The sequence below is a fragment of the Leuciscus leuciscus genome, assembly GCF_965113295.1.
Source record: "Leuciscus leuciscus genome assembly, chromosome: 6".
Classification (NCBI taxonomy): Eukaryota; Metazoa; Chordata; class Actinopteri; order Cypriniformes; family Leuciscidae; genus Leuciscus; species Leuciscus leuciscus.
In genome coordinates, this window is record NC_138730.1 from 1646210 (window position 1) to 1670413 (window position 24204).

A 24204-nucleotide genomic window follows, 5' to 3' on the forward strand; every position below is an offset into this window, starting at 1 on the left:
CAGTACCAAACGCTTCCACTAGATGAAATTCATTTATAAATGCGCTCATTTATGACCGCTAACAATACAAGAGCGACCTTTTCGAATCATGTACATGATTTTCTTTTTATATTCACACAGCAAGAGGAAAAACCTTTACCGAGTTGTGTACCACTCCAATCAAGTAATACATTAAACAAAAACAAAGCGAAATATGTTTCGATCAAAAATGACTGAACAGTATTTTGTTCAATAATCTAAAGAAGATCACTTATTTAGATGTACCGACTAACATACTAAAGCACATGTAAATTACTTGATTATAATTTTAACTGTACTGTGTTATTCAATATTACATTTAAAGTTAATGTATTTTAAAAGTACTTATGTGCAACTTTATCATTTTAACATGACACACGAGTTTCAATAGAAATGACATTAAATTATATATACCATGCTTGTCAGTACATTCAAAGACAAGAGAAGTAATTATTAAAATTACATTTGAGATGTAGGCTACATGTTAATTTAACTGCAAGTAACGTGTTATTAAGTGTCCAAAAGCATTACACTCACTCCGCACTGTGTTATTTCCATAATAAGTAAGTTAGGCTATCCTCTTTTTAAAGGTATGCTAAAGTGCACTTCTTCTTCACAAGGGCAGAGCTTTAGACATGAGTGTAAAACTATGGTACTACTAATATATTCCCAATCATTCTTCTATTATTGTTAAAAAACCCGTTTGACCTTTCTATGTAAAGCATTTTGAATAACTGTTTTCATTTTCCGTGCTTTTATTTTGTGATTATTTTTATTCCTATCTATGTAAAGCACTGTGAATTGCCATAGTAAATGCAATATAAACTTGCCTTTCCTTGCCTAATGTACCAGCAGAACAAGACCAAAACATGCTAACGTCTTTGTAGCTCTCCTGAACTCTGGTGTTCTGATGCTCTTCTGGTTGTAAACACTGTTTACCTGCAGTCCAGACTCGCTCACACGCGTTGACGGACGAGAGGAGACATTACCCTGTTTTGCTCACTGAATCTTCTATAGTTTCTTAGAAAGTATCCCGATTCTATTTCGGCTTGAAGAATCGCTGTAAATGATTCAGAGCGTGAGTGAACTGTCCGAATGAATCAGATTGAATCACGAACGACTTCAAATCTTTCAAACCCGTTTCGCGATTCTTTTAACCCTGTCTTTGATTACTTCAGAATAACTGCATAGCCTTTAGACATGAGATGCCATGATGACAATATTCTCCCCCAAACTCAATATCTTCCTGCATTCAATTTAACTTGTAGTTTTACAAAAAAAACATCATGTAGATTGAGGGTCAGGGGAAATCAGGGTATCTTCCGTCCATTTCATTTCCTATTTGAAATGAAATAAGCAGAAACGAGAAACGGCGCCTTTATTCGTTTTTTCATTTTTTCCAAAAAACGAAAAAACGAGATTTCGGCTTGATTTTTCGGTTTTTAGTTCACGGGCAAAAAACGAATAAATGACTTAAAAATTCGTTTTGCACATGTGGACGGTCATGAGGCGCCCCTGTCAGCCGATTGGTCAAGAAAATCTGAGCATGTGACGTCATCGGTAGTTCTACAGGTTTATTCAACAAAATAATAGTCCTATGGCTCTGCGTACCGCATATTAAACTGTTCAGGGCAGGTCCTGGGCTTACTTATGTGCAACTTAACGCGTTTCAGAGAAATATTTATATATCAGAAATATTAAATATTAATCTGCACCCAGACGGTTTTATTAGCTGTGCGGAGTTAAATCTGTGTGGTGAAGCACATACGCAGCAGTCATAACTCTTCTTTTAGACAATACGCTCAGTTTTGGACAAGGGGTGGTTATTGCAAATACTGTAATGCAAAACTGCTGATGGTGGTGGGTACCGCGATGATGGTAAATAAAATTGTACTGTAACTGTAGCTAATCATAGCCTGTTCTTTGGCAGTTGGGTCTGTTCGAGGTCGGATCACGTTCTCACCACAAACGAACCGCTCCAGAGTTCGTTTGAAAGCGTACCGCTTTTGGTGCGCACCCGAGTGCGATTGCTGCATTCACACCTGCCCAAGCGAACCGCACCAAGGGGGAAAACGAACTCTAGTGCGATTCAACAGAACTAAGGGCGCTTTCACACTGGCAGTTTAGTGCGGACCGGGGCACGGTTCGCATGAAAAATCGCTAATGTGAACGCTGTCATCGGACCCGGGTGCGCACTAGAGTACCGAACCCGAGACTACCTGGAGGAGGTGGTCTGAGATCGGTTGCTCCCGAACTGTGGTGCGGTTCGCGTTAATGTGCAAGCAACACGGACTCGGGTGCGCACTTGTTCAGGAAGTATAGTATCCCGCGCATGCGTATCACTGTCGATATCATTGTTTGATTGCGTTTGCGATGACGTAAGATCACTGCAAACGCACCTGGGTTCGATACAACTAATTGAGTGTGAAACCAGACCAACGCTGCGGGGGGCGCCGGGAACTAGCGCACTCGGGTTCGGACCGCAGCAAACGAACCCAGTGGAAAAACGCCCTAAATGAGGCAGGTGTGAAAGAAGTAAGAACCCTTAGATTTTCTAGTTGTTGGAAATACTGTTAACCCTATGGTTTTTTCTTGATATTTTGTGACTTTCTCATTTATCATGACGAACATGCAAAGTTTCAACATGCTGATGTGTTTTGACATAGCCTATACAAACAAAATTACTATAGTAGCCTAGGCTACGTTCCTGATGTTCACGGGCCAATTTGACCCAAACATTTTAACACTCTGGGCGTTTTTCCACTGGGTTCGTTTGCTGCGGTCCGAACCCGAGTGCGCTCGTTCCCGGCGCCCGCCGCAGCGTTGGTCTGGTTTCACACTCAATTAGTTGTATCGAACCCAGGTGCGTTTGCAGTGATCTTACGTCATCGCAAACGCACACGGAAAATGCATGGATAATACAACTCGACTGAGCATAGCTGTAATTTGTCTGTTTTTGTGGTGCTATTAAGCACAACATAGTGAGAGACATCACCTCTTCAGTGTCCCACAACGTTCCCCTGCCACTCATGGTTGTCGTGTGTGAGGAAACAATGATATCGACAGTGATACGCATGCGCGGGATACTATACTTCCTGAACAAACGCGCACCCGAGTCCGTGTTGCTTGCACATTAACGCGAACCGCACCACGGTTCGGGAGCAACCGAGCTCAGACCACCTCCTCCAGGTAGTCTCGGGTTCGGTACTCTAGTGCGCACCCGGGTCCGATGACAGCGTTCACATTAGCGATTTTTCATGCGAACCGTGCCCCGGTCCGCACTAAACTGCCAGTGTGAAAGCGCCCTCTAATGCAACTGTAGGCTACTGACCCAAAATAATAAAATTGCTTGGTTATATTTTGTTATTTTGTTTGTTTTTTTACAACCTTATGAAGCTAAAATTAGCTTTTCCACACTTATTTTAATACAGAAAAATATTTTGTCAGCCACAGATGGTAAAAAATGAGCCATCATTTATTTTTTCAATCTGAAATAATATTAAATGATGTTTTATTAACAAAGTTCGGGAGGAGCAGGTTCAGATAATTAACCAAATTATGCACAGCTGGAGATTAATCAGTAATCAACTCAATGACAGAGTATAAATTCACAGCAGACCTATCTCTGTTCATTGAAAGTTTGTCAGCATCCCTCCTCCACCCCATCTCCTCACTTCCAGTTCCATCTACACTTACCAACTGGGGGGAGTACTCTGGGTTCGGGCCTAACTCCGAGCTCGGAGCCCTCCCCCCGGACAGCACGCCAAATACGCATAAACTTATTGTACTAATTATATGTAGATGTGAACTCGTGAAACCTTTGTTTGTTGGTATTTTGTGACTTTTTTTCATTTATCATCATGATCATGCATGTAAAGTTTCTACATGCTGATGTGTGTTGACATACAAACAAAATTACTATTACATTTGTGATGTTCCCGCCCGGGTCAATTTGTCCCTCAGCTATTAAAAAGCAACTGTACGGACACATGTGTTTGTATGACAGGGCACTTCAACTCCAGTTCTAAAGTGCAAGTGTCTAAAAGTGATCTAACCCTATATATCCAAACACACTTGAAAAAGCTAAATCACGTTGTTCAGAATTAATTGCAAATTACAGATGAAAATCTTTGTCAGACAAATAAGCTCTCATTTCTATATTCAAGATATCTGAAATACCTAGCTTTTAACCTTTTATGATTTTCAAAGGCAGCTTTACAGAGCCAATAAATGAATAAAAAACATTTATTTGATGTATGTTTTTGTTATGTTTTGTTTCTCACTCCCATGTGAGTGAATAATGAGCTTTCCCACAATTTTGCTCAGTGTGGCACAAGACTTTGACATAGACAGCAGGAAAAATGAGCTCCCAAAAATTGACATTTAAATAAGTAATTTCACAGGTTTTTGATGATACTGATACAGATGAAGATGTTTCCGAGTTAGAGGATGCTTCAGAGATTGAGGAAAATGTTGTTGAAGATACAGAAAATGAATGAAACTAGGGAAACTAGGGAACTATGTCTATAGGAAACTAAAGGGAAAGTTAACTTAGGAAAAGTCAACATTATTTTCATACAGCTACATTGAATTGTTCAGTTATGATGTTATAAGCATAAAATGTATAAGAAAAAATGAAAACGTAAAAAAAAAAAGATGCAAAAAAAGTCAGTAGGCCTACACTGTTTATAAAAAGAAAACGGTTTTAAAAAATGGTTAAAAAAACAATTTGACCAAATTTGTCAATTGGACCCGCTCCGTAAGTAGCCTACACGGAAATCGAACAGTGCACGAGGGTACGTTCAGCATAGCGCTTATTTTAGATTTTTTTAATGTTTGACAACATCTTCCTCCACTCTTTGAACAACTTTAATTAACATTAGCCTATTCGTTATTAACAAAGAGAATAAGACGGATGAGATAACACAAGTAAATGAAAGACCTATGGATTAACCTTTCAAACGAATGCGGTTCATTGTTATTTTTTAATGAAAACACAACAACAATAAAATAGTAGGCTACAATAAAAAAATAAAAAAAAACTCCTGCATAGTATTAAACTTGAATTAACAAAACGATTAAGACAGAATAACAACAGCATAGGCTAACAAATAAATAAAATATATTTGGAAATGTCCCTTTAAAATGAACACTGTTATTAAAACTTTTTGTTGTTGTTGTTGTTTTCAAAGACAAACTCACTTCTTTACTAACAAAATCTTGCGCTTTTTCCTCCGCTATCGTCCTGTCAATCATCTCGCTCTCGCAGCTATGATTAGCTACAGTTACAGTACAATTTTATTTACCATCATCGCGGTACCCACCACCATCAGCAGTTTTGCATTACAGTATTTGCAATAACCACCCCTTGTCCAAAACTGAGCGTATTGTCTAAAAGAAGAGTTATGACTGCTGCGTATGTGCTTCACCACACAGATTTAACTCCGCACAGCTAATAAAACCGTCTGGGTGCAGATTAATATTTAATATTTCTGATATATAAATATTTCTCTGAAACGCGTTAAGTTGCACATAAGTAAGCCCAGGACCTGCCCTGAACAGTTTAATATGCGGTACGCAGAGCCATAGGACTATTATTTTGTTGAATAAACCTGTAGAACTACCGATGACGTCACATGCTCAGATTTTCTTGACCAATCGGCTGACAGGGGCGCCTCATGACCGTCCACATGTGCAAAACGAATTTTTAAGTCATTTATTCGTTTTTTGCCCGTGAACTAAAAACCGAAAAATCAAGCCGAAATCTCGTTTTTTCGTTTTTTGGAAAAAACGAAAAAACGAATAAAGGCGCCGTTTCTCGTTTCTGCTTATTTCATTTCAAATAGGAAATGAAATGGACGGAAGATACCCTGATTAGGGGATCTCTGGATAATCCGTAATTCGTTTGTAATTATAAAACGAAAATACCGTTTTTCTGTTTTTTGTTTCAAAACGAAAAACCAAATAACCGTTTTTGGTGTCAGAATCAAAAAACGAAAAACCAATTAAAAACGGCCCGTTTTTCGTTTTTGGCGATCATTTTATCGTTATTCCTTTTTGAACAAAGAATGAAGAGAGTCTTTGAACTTCAGTCAATTCGTTTTTCGTTTATAAACCAAAAACGGAAGTCACCCCTTTATTCGTTTTTTCGTTTTTTTCAAAAAACGAATAAATGACTTCAAAATTCGTTTTCCACATGTGGGCGGCCTGACACGCCCCCTTCCGCCGATTGGTCAAGCAAGTCTAAGCATGTGACGTCATCAGTTGTCGCTCAGGTCTGTTCAACAAAATAATAGTCCTCTACTATGGCTACAGATTCTTAAACTGTACAGGGCAGGTCCGGGCTTTCTTCTGTGCAACTTTACACGTTTCACAGAAATCTTTACATCAGAAATATTAATTATTAGTCTGCCACCAGCCTAGCGGGAGAGGCTCACTGACCAATGTTCAGTCAGCAGTCAGAACTTTTATTTTAGACGCTCCGTTTTGCCACGGGATGGTGATTGCAAATACTGTAATGCCAATCGGCTGAGGGTAGGTACCGATGATGGTGAAATACATTTTTACTGAAACTGTAATCATCATAGCCGCGACCCGCGAGAATGAGACAGATGATTGACAGGACGATAGCGGAGGCAATTAAAGGCGCAAGATAACTTCTGTTAACAAAAACATAAATAAAAAAGTGTTTAATATAAGTGACTTTGTCTTTGTTTTATTGTTTTTGTTGTTTTTAATCAAATAATTGTGAACCACAAACTGAGCCTTCGTTTTAAAGGGCAATTTCCAAATATATTTTATTTATTTGTAATAATATGGGTATTTTATAATACAGCATAAATAAAAACAAACACACGTAATATGTGTATGCCTATAGGCAAAACACCACAGTTTTTTGGTTTTGTTTGTGTGAACTTTTATCCCCAACCATATTTCTTCATGGGCTCCACGCAGGGGTCACGCTCAGCACCCCTACTTCCCATGGTACTAACTGTAATTAACAGTATGCTGACCCAGTTTATATGTAAAATCTTTGGTATATGTAATCTATATGTAATATCTAAAAACACTTTACAGTGTGATGAAAATAAACTTTTCTTAAAGCGTCTTGTATATCACCACAGATTTATTGACACCCTTCTATCTGTGTTGTATACTGTAATAGACACTTGTCCTGCAGAATGATGAGGTTTTTTGTAAGAAAAACATTGCGAGCAAATGTCGAATTGTTGTTTGAAATATGTCGTTACAACAACGTAAGAGGCTTTAGGCTTTTCTGACCCTGCATTTAGATGTGCATTACACACTGTCTAATGCAGCCCAAAGGAGGCACTGTGAATTTGCATAGCAATTTCATTCTAAGAGGCTATTAAATGTGAAGTGACAACATGAAACACTACTTTCAATATATTAAAAAAACACCAGTAGTTGGTGGCAAGTCAGCCTGATAATGATTGAATACCAATTTACTCATTTAGGCTCACAATAAGCAGATTACATAATTATACCATAAAAAAAAAATAATTAAAAAAAATATATATATAAGGCAGGATCACTTACTGGTGGAACCCAAACTGAAGTCCAGTCCTGGCTGTATAATCAAACAATAAAAACGAAACACAATACAATCAAGAACATTTATTGATTCCACAGGAACTTGATCCAGTTTCCCCCCTTTTTACTAATAACTACTTTGTGTTAATTCAGAAGACAGTAAGGCAAACTATTAAGCATGAACTCGAACAGGATCAATTAAGATTTTCAAAGCAATTTGGAACTCTTCTTGGTGGAAATTGACAGCACGTTCAAAAAGAGATGAAATATCAGGACACTGCATAGAAAACTGCCTCTCCACAGCCTCCTGGTCCTCTGGTGACTGAAATGGATTCTCCCCAAAAGTTTAAACTCATTGAAACACTGAATTGAAAATTAAACAATATTTTTAGTTGCGTCCAGCTAGGGCACTGGAGAGACCCGCAGCCTCAGTGATGTTGTACTCTTCGGAGTGGCATTTAGGGCACTGTGTAGATGTTGCCTCCCATTGGTTGACGCACAGCTTGCGCCCCATAATGCTCCTGCAGCATGATGCATTATCTCTTTTTGAACGTGCTGTCAATTTCCACCAAGAGGAGTTCCAAATTGCTTTGAAAATCTTAATTGATCCTGTTCGAGTTCATGCTTAATAGTTTGCCTTACTGTCCTCTGAATTAACACAAAGTAGTTATTAGTAAAAATGGGGGAAACTGGATCAAGTTCCTGTGGAATCAATAAATGTTCTTGATGGCATGCATTGTTTCTCGTTTTTATTGTTTGATTATACAGCCAGAACTGGACTTCCGTTTGGGTTCCACCAGTAAGTGATCCTGCCTTTATATATATATATAATTTATTATTTTTTTTTATGGTATAATTATGTAATCTGCTTATTGTGAGCCTAAATTAGTAAATTGGTATTCAATCATTATCAGGCTGACTTGCCATCAACTACTGGTGTTTTTTTAATATATTGAAAGTAGTGTTTCATGTTGTCACTTCACATTTAATAGCCTCTTAGAATGAAATTGCTATGCAAATTCACAGTGCCTTGAGCTGCATTAGACAGTGTGTAATGCACATCTAAATGCAGGGTCAGAAAAGCCTAAAGCCTCTTACGTTGTTGATTTATATTTCAAACAACAATTCGACATTTGCTCGCAATGTTTTTCTTACAAAAAACCTCATCATTCTGCAGGACAATTGTCTATTACAGTATACAACACAGAAGGGTGTCAATAAATCTGTGGTGATATACAAGATGCTTTAAGAAAAGTTTATTTTCATCACACTGTAAAGTGTTTTTAGATATTACATATAGATTACATATACCAAAGATTTTACATATAAACTGGGTCAGCATACTGTTAATTACAGTTAGTACCATGGGAAGTAGGGGTGCTGAGCGTGACCCCTGGCGTGGAGCCCATGAAGAAATATGGTTGGGGATAAAAGTTCACACAAACAAAACCAAAAAACTGTGGTGTTTTGCCTATAGGCATACACATATTACGTGTGTTTGTTTTTATTTATGCTGTATTATAAAATACCCATATTATAACAAATAAATAAAATATATTTGGAAAATGCCCTTTAAAACGAAGGCTCAGTTTGTGGTTCACAATTATTTGATTAAAAACAACAAAAACAATAAAACAAAGACAAAGTCACTTATATTAAACACTTTTTTATTTATGTTTTTGTTAACAGAAGTTATCTTGCGCCTTTAATTGCTTCCGCTATCGTCCTGTCAATCATCTGTCTCATTCTCGCGGGTCGCGGCTATGATGATTACAGTTTCAGTAAAAATGTATTTCACCATCATCGGTACCTACCCTCAGCCGATTGGCATTACAGTATTTGCAATCACCATCCCGTGGCAAAACGGAGCGTCTAAAATAAAAGTTCTGACTGCTGACTGAACATTGGTCAGTGAGCCTCTCCCGCTAGGCTGGTGGCAGACTAATAATTAATATTTCTGATGTAAAGATTTCTGTGAAACGTGTAAAGTTGCACAGAAGAAAGCCCGGACCTGCCCTGTACAGTTTAAGAATCTGTAGCCATAGTAGAGGACTATTATTTTGTTGAACAGACCTGAGCGACAACTGATGACGTCACATGCTCAGACTTGCTTGACCAATCGGCGGAAGGGGGCGTGTCAGGCCGCCCACATGTGGAAAACGAATTTTGAAGTCATTTATTCGTTTTTTGAAAAAAACGAAAAAACGAATAAAGGGGTGACTTCCGTTTTTGGTTTATAAACGAAAAACGAATTGACTGAAGTTCAAAGACTCTCTTCATTCTTTGTTCAAAAAGGAATAACGATAAAATGATCGCCAAAAACGAAAAACGGGCCGTTTTTAATTGGTTTTTCGTTTTTTGATTCTGACACCAAAAACGGTTATTTGGTTTTTCGTTTTGAAACAAAAAACAGAAAAACGGTATTTTCGTTTTATAATTACAAACGAATTACGGATTATCCAGAGATCCCCTAATCCGTGTATCATTCGTTCAGTCGTTTTTTGAATTAATATTGAATATAGAAAAATAAGAAAACGGTTCCTTTTTCGTTTTTTCATTTTTTACAAAAAAACGAAAAACAAGAATTCAGCTGGATTTCTCGTTTTTCGTTCTCAGTTAGAAAAATGAATAAACAGCTTGAATATTCGATTTCTACACGTGGGCGGGAATTAAACGCCCCTTTCCTCTGATTTGTCAGCCGAAGATCAAACTGTTCCGTCATCAGTTCTGCACAGCAGAATAAGAGTCCTCCGTTGTGCGGATTCCTAACGCATTTATTGCAACTACATTTAATCTTTTTCTCATCAAATAACCAGACTAACGAATGTCTCGACACAACCCGTACCGGGGAATAGACTAGACGGGGCTTTCTTCTGTGTAGACCAGGAGTTCTCAAGTGCCAGGGGGTCCGTGAAATAATTTGCTATTTTCCGGATTGTAAAGTCAAGTCACAGGGTTTTTTTTTTTAACAAGCACGCTGTGATTAATCTTAATGTTGACCTTCAAAAATATATAGGCGCGCCAAGAAGGCTATTGGCTGTAGGCTATTTTGGTTGATTTTTGGTGTGCGCCAGAAAGAATATAATAATCATTTATAATAATTATTATTCTTATATAATAATTTCAAAGGCATATGATATGTTGTAGTCATTTTGAAAGTACACAAATAGACATATAATGTTACTGTTTCGAATGAGAGTATTAAACGACAGTAGCTATTAAATCCCCTGTTGAGCAACACATCCAAGTGATGTCGGGTGTCGCAGCCTGTTCGTTATTAAAATAAAACAGTCAACCAAACATATAAAACGTTATTCTGCTTAATTGGTCTGTTGACATTCCAAACTAATTTCCCTTGCTGTGGAGATGCTGATTTACGTGTAGTATTGGGACTCGAATGAAGTATGAAGCCTTCTTTACATTATTAATTAGCATCCAAATGTTACATTGCAAATATGGATAGGCTACTGGACGAATGAGAGATGCCCGAAACCAACGTCTGCTCCTGTACAGTTTCAGTTTCTCGTTAAAATACGCATATTATGTTATTAATAGTGTTTATAATGTTAATGTTGTATTTTATTTACCGGTCTTTTACACTATTTATGAATATGCTTTTTTTACAACGATGTGACGCGCGCGTTTCCCTCTCAACATGACCCGGCGCGCCACGCACAAGCGCGCATCCTAGAGATATAAATTATAATACATTTTAATGAAACACAAGGCCTACATCATAAAACTTCTCCAGTTGTTAGATAGGCTAGTCAGTCTGAATGACAGTTTATACGTTAACGTTAATATAGGCCAATTATATAGTCAATGCATTATTCTTTTCTTTTTGTATTAGTGTTAAAAATATTTAATTTACAACTAATTATATTGATTTATATCTTAATTTATATATATATATATATATATATATATATATATATATATATATATATATATATATATTAATTACTGGGCGAGTGCGACAATATAGGCTAACAGCCGGCTGATGCAAATCGTAGGTGAATTTTTATGACACAGAAGAAAGCCCTATCTAGTCTATTCCCCGGTACGGGTTGTGTCAAGACATTCGTTAGTCTGGTGGTTTGATGAGAAAAAGATTAAATGTAGTTGCAATAAATACGTTAAGAATCCGCACAACGGAGGACTCTTATTCTGCTGTGCAGAACTGATGACGGAACAGTTTGATCTTCGGCTGACAAATCAGAGGAAAGGGGCGTTTAATTCCCGCCCACGTGTAGAAATCGAATATTCAAGCTGTTTATTCATTTTTCTAACTGAGAACGAAAAACGAGAAATCCAGCTGAATTCTTGTTTTTCGTTTTTTTTTGTAAAAAATGAAAAAACGAAAAAGGGACCGTTTTCTCATTTTTCTATATTCAATATTAATTCAAAAAACGACTGAACGAATGATACACGGATTTCCCCTGACCATTGAGCATTAGAGTTATGATCACATTTTCAGGGTGTATTATTCTTCACATTAGACTCCACGGGTTAATGCTTGAGATTTTACCTAACCGATCTCACCAAACTTCACCAGCTGATTAATCACACTACATTCACACTTCACATTTTGTATTACAAGTTTCAGAAATGTTATGTTTAAATATGCAAATTAGGTATTATCCAATTAAATACGCACTAATTTCCGTAATTCTGTTCCGTAATTTCCAGAACTGAAATCTGAACACTGGATAAATCCAGGTTCCTAATTCATGTTTGATTTTGTTGACATTACAGAGTTACAAGTTTTCTGTCAGGGTTAAGTGTGTTGGTGAGGATTAGTCTTTACATGCTGTGTATAAAACAATAGAAGCCTGTGGAATGTACTCATTTAGATAGCTAAGTAAACGTGTGTGTGTGTGTGTGTGACTCATGTGTTGGGGTCAAGAGGTCATTCAAATGTAACCACCTGTAGGGTGTGCGATTTTATCGATAACGATAATTGGATGGTATATATTATAGGGATTTTTTCCGAACCGAATTATATATGCATAATCTTAATATGTGTAAAATTCTTACATTTAATCAATAAATTAAATTCTAATAATAAGACACAATAGGGCTTTTACCAATCAAATTAAATCTGTATCAACGCATTTCATCTTTGCAATGCCGAGGAAACAGAAGCTGCATCTGAAGTGATTTAGATGCATTTACACTGTTTAATGCAGATCAGAGGGACAGCAATGAATAACCTGCAATTACAAATGCATCACGTTTTGATGATTTAAACATGAAACGTTGAATATTGATATTTGAAACGATTTAAAAAATGACAAGATACTTTAAATGTGAAATTAAAACAGCCAGTAGGTGGCAGCAAGTCACTGTTAATGAGTGATTCATTGAGATTCAACCGATCCATTCAAACGGTTGATTCATTCAGGAACGAAGCATTTGACTGTCTTAATGAGTGAGTCATTAAATCCTTCATTCAACTGATTCATTCAAAAAGCTGATTCATTCAGTAATTAAACACCGACATGTGTTTTAGAGACGCAATTGCAGTCCTGTGGATTTGTTTCAAACTATTTCTGTTGGTGAAATAGAGCGAAAAATTTAACTTGTAAAAAAATCAATATCACATTTGTTTTCATGCTGATATCTGGAGATTAACTATATTAAATGATATAAATATAAAATACATACAGTGGCATATTTGCAGCCTGATGATGAATTTTGGGGACATTTTAGCAGTTTAATAGACTACCTACTAGTCTAATCTACTAGACTACACATGCGTGCGCTGTCTGGGTGTGTGTGAGGGATTTACTCGATAATGTCAGATTACACATCGTTAAAACAACTGCTTACAATATTATGGCAGACGATATATATATCACACACCCCTGAACACTGGATTATTAACTGCACCTTGCAAATAAAATGAGCATTTAGTATGTGTAATGTGATTAAATCAGATCTGACAGCACCTCTTACTGGCTCAAATACTCTTACTTGACTTTTATTTCAATTATCACAACTCTCAAAATATTGTTATTCAATATGGCAATGTTAATGTATTCAGTCTTGTTGGACTAGATCCGCTACACTGCTACTGTTGATACACACACACACACACACACACACACACACACACACACACACACACACACACACACACACACACACACACACACACACTCACGCTGCTGTGAGCCTGTAAGATCTGCTGCTGCATTGACAGACACACATCAGTCCTGTATCAGATCTAGACAGGTGGAGCTGGGGAGGTGGAGGCATTCAGAGAGACTCTGATAGCTCACTGCATACAGCAAACACTGAGCCATGGCAATGTGTCATCGGTAATGGTGGGATTGCATGTAAAGGACCGAAATCTCTCAATTTCATCAAAAAGATCTTCATTTGTGTTCTGAAGCTCGAAAGTCTTATGGGTTTGGAACGACATGAGGGTGAGTAAATCACTATCACCACGAGTGGTGTGAAAATTCTAAATAAAAATAAGGCATGATAAATCCAGGCATGAGTGGACAGACATCTTTAGCACTGATTCAGCTTATTAAGAGCTGGATCGTGTGAAAACTGCAAGACCTGAAAACCTTTGGCAGAACATTTAGAGTCTGAAGACTCTGATATACGTCAAGTAACATCAAAGAATGAACAGCTGTGATGTCATCTCGGACAAAGTCAGGCCAAAACGAAGTTCGTTTGGAGTTTGAAACAACTTGTCAAAGTGAACCTTCTCGAAAAGTTGTTGTGTGTCACTAGACACCTTCGAACTCCCATTGGTTCATGTGTCAATTATGTAATAGGTGGGTGTGGCTTGAGGCTCCGCCTTCTTTGAGGTGTAAATCTTCTCTGGTTCATTTCTTCTGTTCAGATGCGAGTAAGAACATGAACACACTGAGAGCCGCTTTATAGAAGTAACTGAAGCTGTGATTCTAACTGAAAGAGACACTGTTTATTATGTTTAATACTGTAAAGCTGCTGCTTTAGATCAATCTATTGTATAAAGTGCTGTATGAATGAACGTGACGAGACATTCACAAGGTCAAACATATCTACTGTGCATCTCTATGATCTGATGCTTTGTGAACTGCTGTTCTCTCACCACTGTCATTTCTGCTGTGTTTATTTTGCAGCACATATTTACATATTCATCTAAACGTGGACGCTGCCGGGATGTTGGCTAACAGTAAATAACAGTGCAAGAGTATTTCATACTCCTTTCTAACCCTAAGCAAAGAATGAAGAGGAACTTTGCCATGAGAACATCTGTGCCTTGAGGAGACTAAAGCTGAGCGATGCGGTCTGAAAGCCCAGGATCAGGGGTTTGTGTCTGAAGCAGAGGAAATCACATTGACTGTGTTGTTTCATTGAGAGGAAGGCCTGATCTGAGGTTGAACAGAAGTGGTGTGTGTTCAGTGACGTGCCTCCGCAGGTCTAACACACATGCCTGGGTGAAGGTGTGTGTGAGGAGCTTCACCTCCTGCAGGCACAGAAACACCAGACCACGTGTGTGAGATCCGGGCCTGTGGAAACAAGCTGCTGCTGGATCAGGTTTCTGTAGCCTTCAGCTAGAAGAAACACACAGGAACACACACACACACACACACACACACACACACACACACACGACTGAGCCAACGAGAGGCACACCCACAGACTGCAGTCAACACCGTGGAGAACAGGGAACGGGGAACAGAGAACAGAGAACAGAGAACAGAGAAAAGGGAACAGAGAACGGGGAACAGGGAACGGGGAACAAAGAACAGGGAACGGGGAACAGCGAACAGAGAAAAGGGAACAGAGAATGGGGAACGGGGAAAAGGGAACAGAGAACAGGGAAAAGGAATGGGGAACGGGGAACGGGGAAAGGGAAATGGGGAACAGGGAAAACGGGGAACAGGGAACGGAACAGGGAACAGAGAACGGAGAAAGGTGAAGAGGGAACGGAGAAAAGAGAACAGGGAACGGAGAAAGGTGAACAGGGAACGGAGAACAGAGAACAGGTAACGGAGAAAAAAGGGGAACAGGGAACGGAGAAAGGGGAACATGGAACAGGGAACGGAGAAAGGGGAACAGGGAACGGAGAAAGGTGAACAGGGAACAGGTAACGGAGGAAGGGGAACAGGGAACGGAGAACGGGGATCGGCGAAAGGGGAACATGGAACAGGGAACGGAGAAAGGGGAACAGGGAACGGAGAAAGGTGAACAGGGAACAGGTAACGGAGAACGGGGATCGGAGAAAGGGGAACATGGAACAGGGAACGGAGAAAGGGGAACAGGTAACGGAGAATGGGGAACAGGGAATGGAACAGAGAACAGAACAGAGAACGGGGAACAGAGAACGGGGAACAGAGAACAGAGTACGGGGAATGGGGAAAGGGGAACAGAGAACGGGGATCAGGGAACAGAGAACGGGGAAAAGGTAAAAGAAAGGGGAACGGAGAATGGGGAACGGGAACAGAGAACGGGGAATGAGGAAGGGGGAACAGAGAACGGGGAACGGAGAATGGGGAACGGAGAAAGGGGAACAGGGAACGGGGAACAGAAAACGGGGAATGAGGAAGGGGGAACGGGGAACAGAGAACGGGGAATGAGGAAGGGGGAAAGGGGAACAGAGAACGAGGAAAGCGGAAGGGGTAACGGGAAGGGGGAACAGAGAACAGGGAACAGAGAACAGGGAACGGGGAACAGAGAACGGAACGGGGAACGGGGAACGGGGAATGTGGAACAGAGAACGGGGAAAGAGGAAGGGGGAACGGGGAACAAAGAACGAGGAAAGTGGAAGGGGTAAGGGGGAACGGAGAATGGGGAACAGGGAAAGGGGAAGGGGGAACATGGAACAGAGAACGGGGAACAGAGAACGGCGGACAGGGAAAGGGGAACAGGGAACAGAGAACGGGGGACAGGGAAGGGGGAACGGGGAACAGAGAACGGGGAACAGAGAACGGGGGACAGGGAAAGGGGAACAGAGAACGGGGGACAGGGAAAGGGAAAGGGGAAGGGGGAACAGGGAATGGGGAACAGGGAATGGGGAACGGAGAATGGGGAACAGGGAATGGGGAACAGGGAATGGGGAACGGAGAATGGGGAACGGGAAAGAGAGAACGGGGAACGGAGAACAGGGAACAGGTAATGGAGAAAGGGGAACAGGGAACGGAGAACGGGGAATGGGGAACAGGGAATGGGGAACAGGGAATGGAGAACGGAGAATGGGGAACGGGAAACAGAGAACGGAGAACAGGGAACAGGTAATGGAGAAAGGGGAACAGGAAATGGAGAACGGGGATCGGAGAAAGGGGAACATGGAACAGGGAACAGGGAATGGGGAACAGGGAATGGGGAACAGGGAACGGGGAATGAGGGATTACACAATTACTTACATTGTTCATGGAACATTTTGTCCTGAAATATTTTAGTCTGACGTTCATCTAACAGTTTTTAAATTTTGCTACTTGTTTCAAAGATCATACAAATGTAATGTTCCCATAATTTATGAAGAATGATACAATGGAACGTTCCCTTAACAATCATATAACCAAGAAGAAACGCTTTTAAAACATTTAAAAAACTGGACATTTTGAATGTTCAGAGAACATTCAGAAATAATGTTAATAAAAATGTAAAAAAAAATGTTGCTAGAATGTAATTTTGTGAGCCGGGACGTCCAAGAAACCCATGATAGAAGAAATAGGAAACAACCCTTGATGCATCAGACAGGATTTATATTCATAAGAAACAGCAGAGAAGCAGATGGTCAGATCTCTCACACACACACACACACACACACACACACACACACACACACACACACACACACACACACACACAACAACCTGCGTTAGATTCTGTGATTGACAGCTCACAATCCTGCTGTCCTACTGAATACACACCTGAAGCAGCTGAGAGAACAGGTGAACACACACACACACACACACACACACACACACACACACACACACACACACACACTGCGTTTACATCTGTGCCTCTGGCAGACACCTGAACACACACTAATGGTCAACAGTTTGGGGTCGGTAAGATTTTTAATCTGAAGGAGTCTCTTCTGCTCAGCAAAGCTGCATTTATTTTATCAAAAATACAGTAAAAACAGTGAAATATTATTCCAGTGTAAATCAGCTGTTTTCTATGTGAATATATAGTAAAGTGTAATTTATTCCTGTGATCAAAACTGAATTTTCAGCATCATTACTCCAGTCTTCAGTGTCACGTGATCCTTCAGAAATCATTCTAATATGATGATTTGATGCTCAAGAAACATTTATTATTATTATCAGTGTTGACCAGTGTGGATCAGTCCATTTCTCGTTTCAGGGACAGACACTGAACTAGAGCAATAACTGAGAGTATTTGTAGAATAACTGAAGAATTATAACTCATTCACTAGATGATGTATTGATCAGGTTCATACTGTAGAAGATCAGTGATAAAGCTCAGGTAAGGACGTGTTCTGACTGTTGTGTGTGTGTGTGTGTGTGTGTGTGTGTGTGTGTGTGTGTGTGTGTGTGTGTGTGTGTGTGTGTGTGTGTGTGTAAACACACTGGTCAGTTTTCCCGGATGCTTCCCATAGTGAGCTTCTGCTTCTCCTTCACCAGCTCTTTAACCCTTCAAACTCTCTCTGTCTCATCCGCTGCAGTTCATCCGGCTGCACTGCTGAACATGTGTTTCTCTTTATGTGTGTGAGTGTGTGTGTGTGTGTGTGAGGGACTGTGATTTATCACTGCAACACAAACACTCAACAGAGTGTTCTTCTTGGGCCAAACTGAGGATCTCCAGTGAGATTTATCAATGAAAGTGGCTGTGATGGCAGTGAAGGGTGTGTGTGTGTGTGTGTGTGTGTGTGTGTGTGTGTGTGTGTGTGTGTGTGTGTGTGTGTGTGTGTGTGTGTGTGTGGATGGGTGGGTGGAGACACACTGAACATTCCTGGAGTAAAGCTTCTCGCAGCACTTGTCATTAAATGCCCAACCCTGAGGACACACACACACATCAACACCGAGCCTCCATTATTCCTCCTGCAGTGAGAGTCAGTGAGCGCAAACACACACTTCTGCTCATGTCTCAGATGTTGCTCCTGAGAAACAGAAGCTTGACTCCAACAGAGTCTCCAAACAAACAACTGTGCTCAGATTCACCAAGATCTCAATGATCAGAACTCTATCAGAACTCCAGCAGAACTCCAGCAAAACTCTATCAGAACTCTATCAGAACTCCAGCAGAACTCCAGCAAAACTCTATCAGAACTCCAGCAGAACTCTATCAGGACTCTTGCAGAACTCTATCAGAACTCTATCAGGACTCTTGCAGAACTCTAACAGCACTCTAACAGAACTCTAGCAGAACTCTATCAGAACTCCAGCAGAACTCCAGCAGAACTCTATCAGAACTCCAGCAGAACTCTATCAGGACTCTTGCAGAACTCTATCAGAACTCTTATCAGAACTCTATCAGGACTCTATCAGAACTCTATCAGGACTCTTGCAGAACTCTAACAGCACTCTAACAGAACTCTAGCAGAACTCTATCAGAACTCCAGCAGAACTCCAGCAGAACTCTATCAGAACTCCAGCAGAACTCTATCAGGACTCCAGCAGAACTCTAGCAGAACTCTAACAGAACTCTATCAGGACTCTATCAGGACTCTTGCAGAACTCTAACAGAACTCTAGCAGAACTCTATCAGGACTCTTGCAGAACTCTATCAGAACTCTTATCAGTACTCTAGCAGAACTCTATCAGGACTCTATCAGAACTCTATCAGGACTCCAGCAGAACTCTAGCAGATCTCTAGCAGAACTCTAGCAGTACTCTAGCAGAACTCTATCAGGACTCTAACAGAACTCTAGCAGAACTCTAACAGAACTCTATCAGGACTCTATCAGGACTCTTGCAGAACTCTATCAGAACTCTTATCAGAACTCCAGCAGAACTCTATCAGGACTCTAGCAGAACTCTATCAGGACTCTAACAGAACTCTATCAGAACTCTTATCAGAACTCCAGCAGAACTCTATCAGGACTCTAGCAGAACTCTATCAGGACTCTAACAGAACTCTAGCAGAACTCTATCAGGACTCTAACAGAACTCTAGCAGGACTCTAACAGAACTCTATCAGGACTCTATCAGGACTCTTGCAGAACTCTATCAGAACTCTTATCAGAACTCCAGCAGAACTCTATCAGGACTCTAACAGAACTCTAGCAGAACTCTAACAGAACTCTATCAGGACTCTATCAGGACTCTTGCAGAACTCTAGCAGAACTCCAGCAGAACTATATCAGGACTCTTGCAGAACTCTAGCAGAACTCTAACAGAACTCTATCAGGACTCTAGCAGGACTCTAGCAGATCTCTAGCAGAACTCTATCAGGACTCTATCAGGACTCTAGCAGAACTCTAGCAGGACTCTAACAGAACTCTATCAGGACTCTATCAGGACTCTTGCAGAACTCTAGCAGAACTCTATCAGAACTCCAGCAGAACTCTATCAGGACTCTAGCAGAACTCTAGCAGAACTCTAACAGAACTCTAGCAGAACTCTATCAGGACTCTTGCAGAACTCTATCAGAACTCTTATCAGAACTCTAGCAGAACTCTATCAGATCTCTAGCAGAACTCTAGCAGAACTCTATCAGGACTCTAACAGAACTCTATCAGGACTCTAGCAGAACTCTAGCACAACTCTAACAGAACTCTAGCAGAACTCTAGCAGAACTCTAGCAGAACTCTATCAGGATTCTAGCAGAACTCTAGCAGAACTCTAACAGAACTCTAGCAGAACTCTAGCAGAACTCTATCAGGATTCTAGCAGAACTCTAGCAGAACTCTATCAGGATTCGAGCAGAACTCTAGCAGAACTCTAGCAGAACTCTAGCAGAACTCTAACAGAACTCTATCAGGACTCTAGCAGAACTCTAACAGAACACTAGCTGAACTCTAGCAGAACTCTAGCAGAACTCTAGCAGAACTCTAGCAGAACTCTATCAGGACTCTAGCAGAACTCTAACAGAACACTAGCTGAACTCTAGCAGAACTCTAGCAGAACTCTAGTAGAACTCTAACAGAACTCTAACAGGACTCTAACAGAACTCTAACAGAACACTAGCTGAACTCTAGCAGAACTCTAACAGAACTCTAACAGAACTCTAGCAGAACTCTAACAGAACTCTATCAGGACTCATAGAACTCTCATACCCCTTTTCCACCAGCTAGAACCGGGTGCTAGTTCAGAGCCAGAGCTATTGCCAGTTCAGAGTTGGTTCGACTGACGAGTCTTCTAAGAACCGGTTTGCCTTTCCACAGGCCAGAGAGCCGCCCCAGAGCCAGATCTTACGTCACTGTATACATCTCATGTACGCTAGCGCGGCAGCGCCACACACAAACACACCAGGCTTGTTCGAGATGGTTCGGCTTCTCGCAGGCGAAGCACTGGGAGAGCGGTCCAAAAGCACAAGGAGTCGTATGCTCTCCAATCACTCCCGCAGCTCCGATCGGTCCGAGCTGCTCCGATGCATCTCCAACAAGCTTTCCGTTGCGTTACTATTGATGCTCATGGCTTTGCGAACCTGACATCGGCATCCAAACACGGCGAATCCAGTGCGTTCGTGCAGCTCGCCATAACTTGCATAGACGGAGATTACAATCGAGCTGCTATTAACTCGATTAGCTGCTATTTAAAAAATGGCGTTCACAAGTTTGTGTTCGTCTTGTTGGTCACGATAACTCCGCCCCCAACCCCTGACGCAAGCGGTTCTTACTTCTAGACCAGCAATGTTTTGGTTCTACTTACGAACCACTTTTCCTGGTTCAGAGCTGGTGCTTTGGGAGTCGAAAGACAAAGAACTGGTTTGAAACTAGGCTCTGGCTCTGAACCAGCACCAGCACTGCCTTGGTGGAGAAGGGGTAACTCAGAACCCAGAACTCTATCTGGACCATCAGCTAACAGGACTTCACATAACGTTCTCTCAGAGTTATGAACACACGCTCGTCCGGTACACTTATAGAACATTTGTTCAAAGTTATCAGGCCTTTAATAATGTTTTTAAAATGTTAGAACAAAAACATTATTGATGCATCATTCATGGAGTGCTTTATCTGAAATGGTTTTATGTTTTTTAAATGTTTCTACTTGTTTCAGAACATTTAAAAGTAACATCCCATAATGTTTGCTAAATAATGGAATGGAATGTTCCCTTTATGCTCACATAACCTAGAAAACATAACTTTCATAACTTAATAATAAAATTTTCATCATGTTATTAGACGATATATTTTGTTAGCAGGGACACGACTGACTCATTTGTGTCTTGAGATTTTAGGGGGGAAAACCCTCTGATGTGACAAACTCATGAAGCTCTGGAAGAGAACACACACACACACAGATCTGAGCCATTCAATACAGCTGTCATCAGAACCAATAAAAGCCCTGAACGCAGTGTGAAGACTGATTCATGAGAACAGAGAGAGAGAGAGCGAGCGAGAGAGCTGCTGCTTACCTTGGCTTGCTGGAGAGTTGGCTGGTCTTGTGTTTGTGAGATGAGAGGGAAAGGAATCTCACTTCACGTTGTCATAGTTTAGTTGTAAATCTGCTGAAGGCCGTCTGTGCTGAAGTCTCAAACTTTAGTCCAGATCTCCGAGCAGATCATTGCTTTCTCATTAGTCTCTTCCCAACTCAGATCCAGAGTTAGTGAAAAGAAAGACGGATCCTCCCTCTGCTCTCGTTCTCCCTCCACTGCTGTTCCCATGAGCCTCCCTGCCTCACACACACACACACACACGAGGATGGGGGAAGGGACTCCAACAATACCAGCAGATTCCTCCACACACACACTCACACTGATCGGCCGAATGAGATATTCAAGACAAACACAAACGCACTGAACCATCAATATGATGTGCTTAGAAACACACAAGCTCTCATTGTCACATCATTCAACAAGGAACAATCTCACAAAAACTGTCATCATTTCAGCAACACATTAAAAACTAAGATGAAACTAACAGGAAACAAAAAGTAACAAAATGTTTAACAGTAATGTTTAAATATTACTTTAAAATTGTACAAATTATAACCAAAAAAAAAAAAAAAAAAGATATATTTAAAAAATATTAAAAAGGAAATGTATAAAAATAAAAATGTGACAACATTAAAAATATGTATTTAAAAACTAAGATGAAACTAATAGGAAACAAAAAGTACAATATAACAAAATGTTTAGTTTTTTTTTTAAATATTACTTTAAAATTGTACAAATTACAACCAAAAGGTAACAAACTAATATTTTTTCTTAAAACAAACAAAAAAACCTATATATTTAAAAAATATTAAAAAGGAAATGTATAAAAATATATACAAATATATAATAAGAATAAAAATGTGACAACATTAAAAATATGTATTTAAAAAAATATATGCAATATATAAAAAAAAAAATAACACTTTTTCAAAATTTCTTTCCTACAAAGAAGAAATTCGCAAGTTAGACCTCTGTAACCTTCCAGTTGTTTATCAGCACTGAGATCATGTGGAGGCCTCAAATGTGTCTTATAATCTCACATATGTTTCAGAAGATCTCGCGCTCACATTCTAAACTCACTACACATTTTCCATCAGATGAGACTTATTTTATAGCTCTATATACTGCAAAAAAAACGTTCTCAGTATTTTGTCTTGTTTTTCAGTACAAATATCTGAACATTTTTAAATCAAGACTTGAGGAGCAAATTTCTTGCGACATTGGGCTTTGTGTTTTGAAAAATGTATCAAAATGAATTGGTTAAGCTTAAAACAAGAAAACATATCTGCCAATGGAGTCAGAAAAATAAACTTGTTTTCCCTTTGAATTAAGTTTCTTTTCTGACCCCGTTGGCAGATATTTGTTCTTATTTTAAGAAGAAACTTTTTTTCTCCAGAAAACAAGACTTGATATCTTCAGTCCTTTTTCTTCTCCAGTAAATGTATCTTTATTTAAGAATGTTTGTACTGGAAAACAAGACAAACATTCTGAGGAAGAACATCATTGTGTGCAGTGTAGATGTCATCTGGATGCCAACTATGTCTCATCTCTGTCTATTGTTATTTCTTCATGGATTAAGTCTCCTGAGCTTTTAAAGAGCAGCATCTGAGTAATACAAGCGTCCTCTGACTCAATATAACTTTAGCGTTCACATTTTGTTCATTGTTGTAGGTGTAACCGAACGCTGTTAGTCACATGAGCTCGGGCCAGACACTTGAAGACAGCCGTTCATTGGTCTTCTGAAGGCGCAGGAATGTGGCATTACATAACATGGCTTTGTGTGTGGTGATCTCTGATAACTGGTCAATGATTTACCGCGGTTCCAGACATCAGAGAGCAGCGCATGAGACGCTGATCTGCTTGTGAATGTCTTGTTCCTGCACTGATTCATGTGTAGGCTATAGTTAACCCTGATGAATGAGCTGCTTCTGTGTGCGATACGCCACCTACAGGTGAGCTGACAGCACTGCAGCCGTCAGGTGTTCCTGCCCTGATATTAATGTCTGCTGTGTGCAAGCTAAGACAAGTTTAACACTGCACTCTGTATGAAACTGTACAATGGTCCTCCCTCGCCCTCAGAAGGAAAGTCCATTTATTGATTTGTATTGCTAAAGC

General features: G+C 39.9%; 1 protein-coding gene and 1 long non-coding RNA gene across 2 annotated transcripts in view; one reads left to right on the forward strand and one right to left on the reverse strand.

The window, feature by feature from the left end:
• Window positions 1–22335, reverse strand: part of tns3 (tensin 3) — a 56406-nt gene extending 34071 nt beyond the window's left edge. Inside the window, exon 1 of the mRNA XM_082174200.1 lies at window positions 22069–22335. The gene's annotated coding sequence lies outside the window, so the exon portion shown is untranslated. The remainder of the gene's footprint in view (window positions 1–22068) is intronic.
• Window positions 3517–24204, forward strand: part of LOC309502108 — a 105018-nt gene continuing 84330 nt past the window's right edge. Inside the window, exon 1 of the long non-coding RNA XR_014207162.1 lies at window positions 3517–3855. This is a non-coding gene — a long non-coding RNA (uncharacterized lncRNA). The remainder of the gene's footprint in view (window positions 3856–24204) is intronic.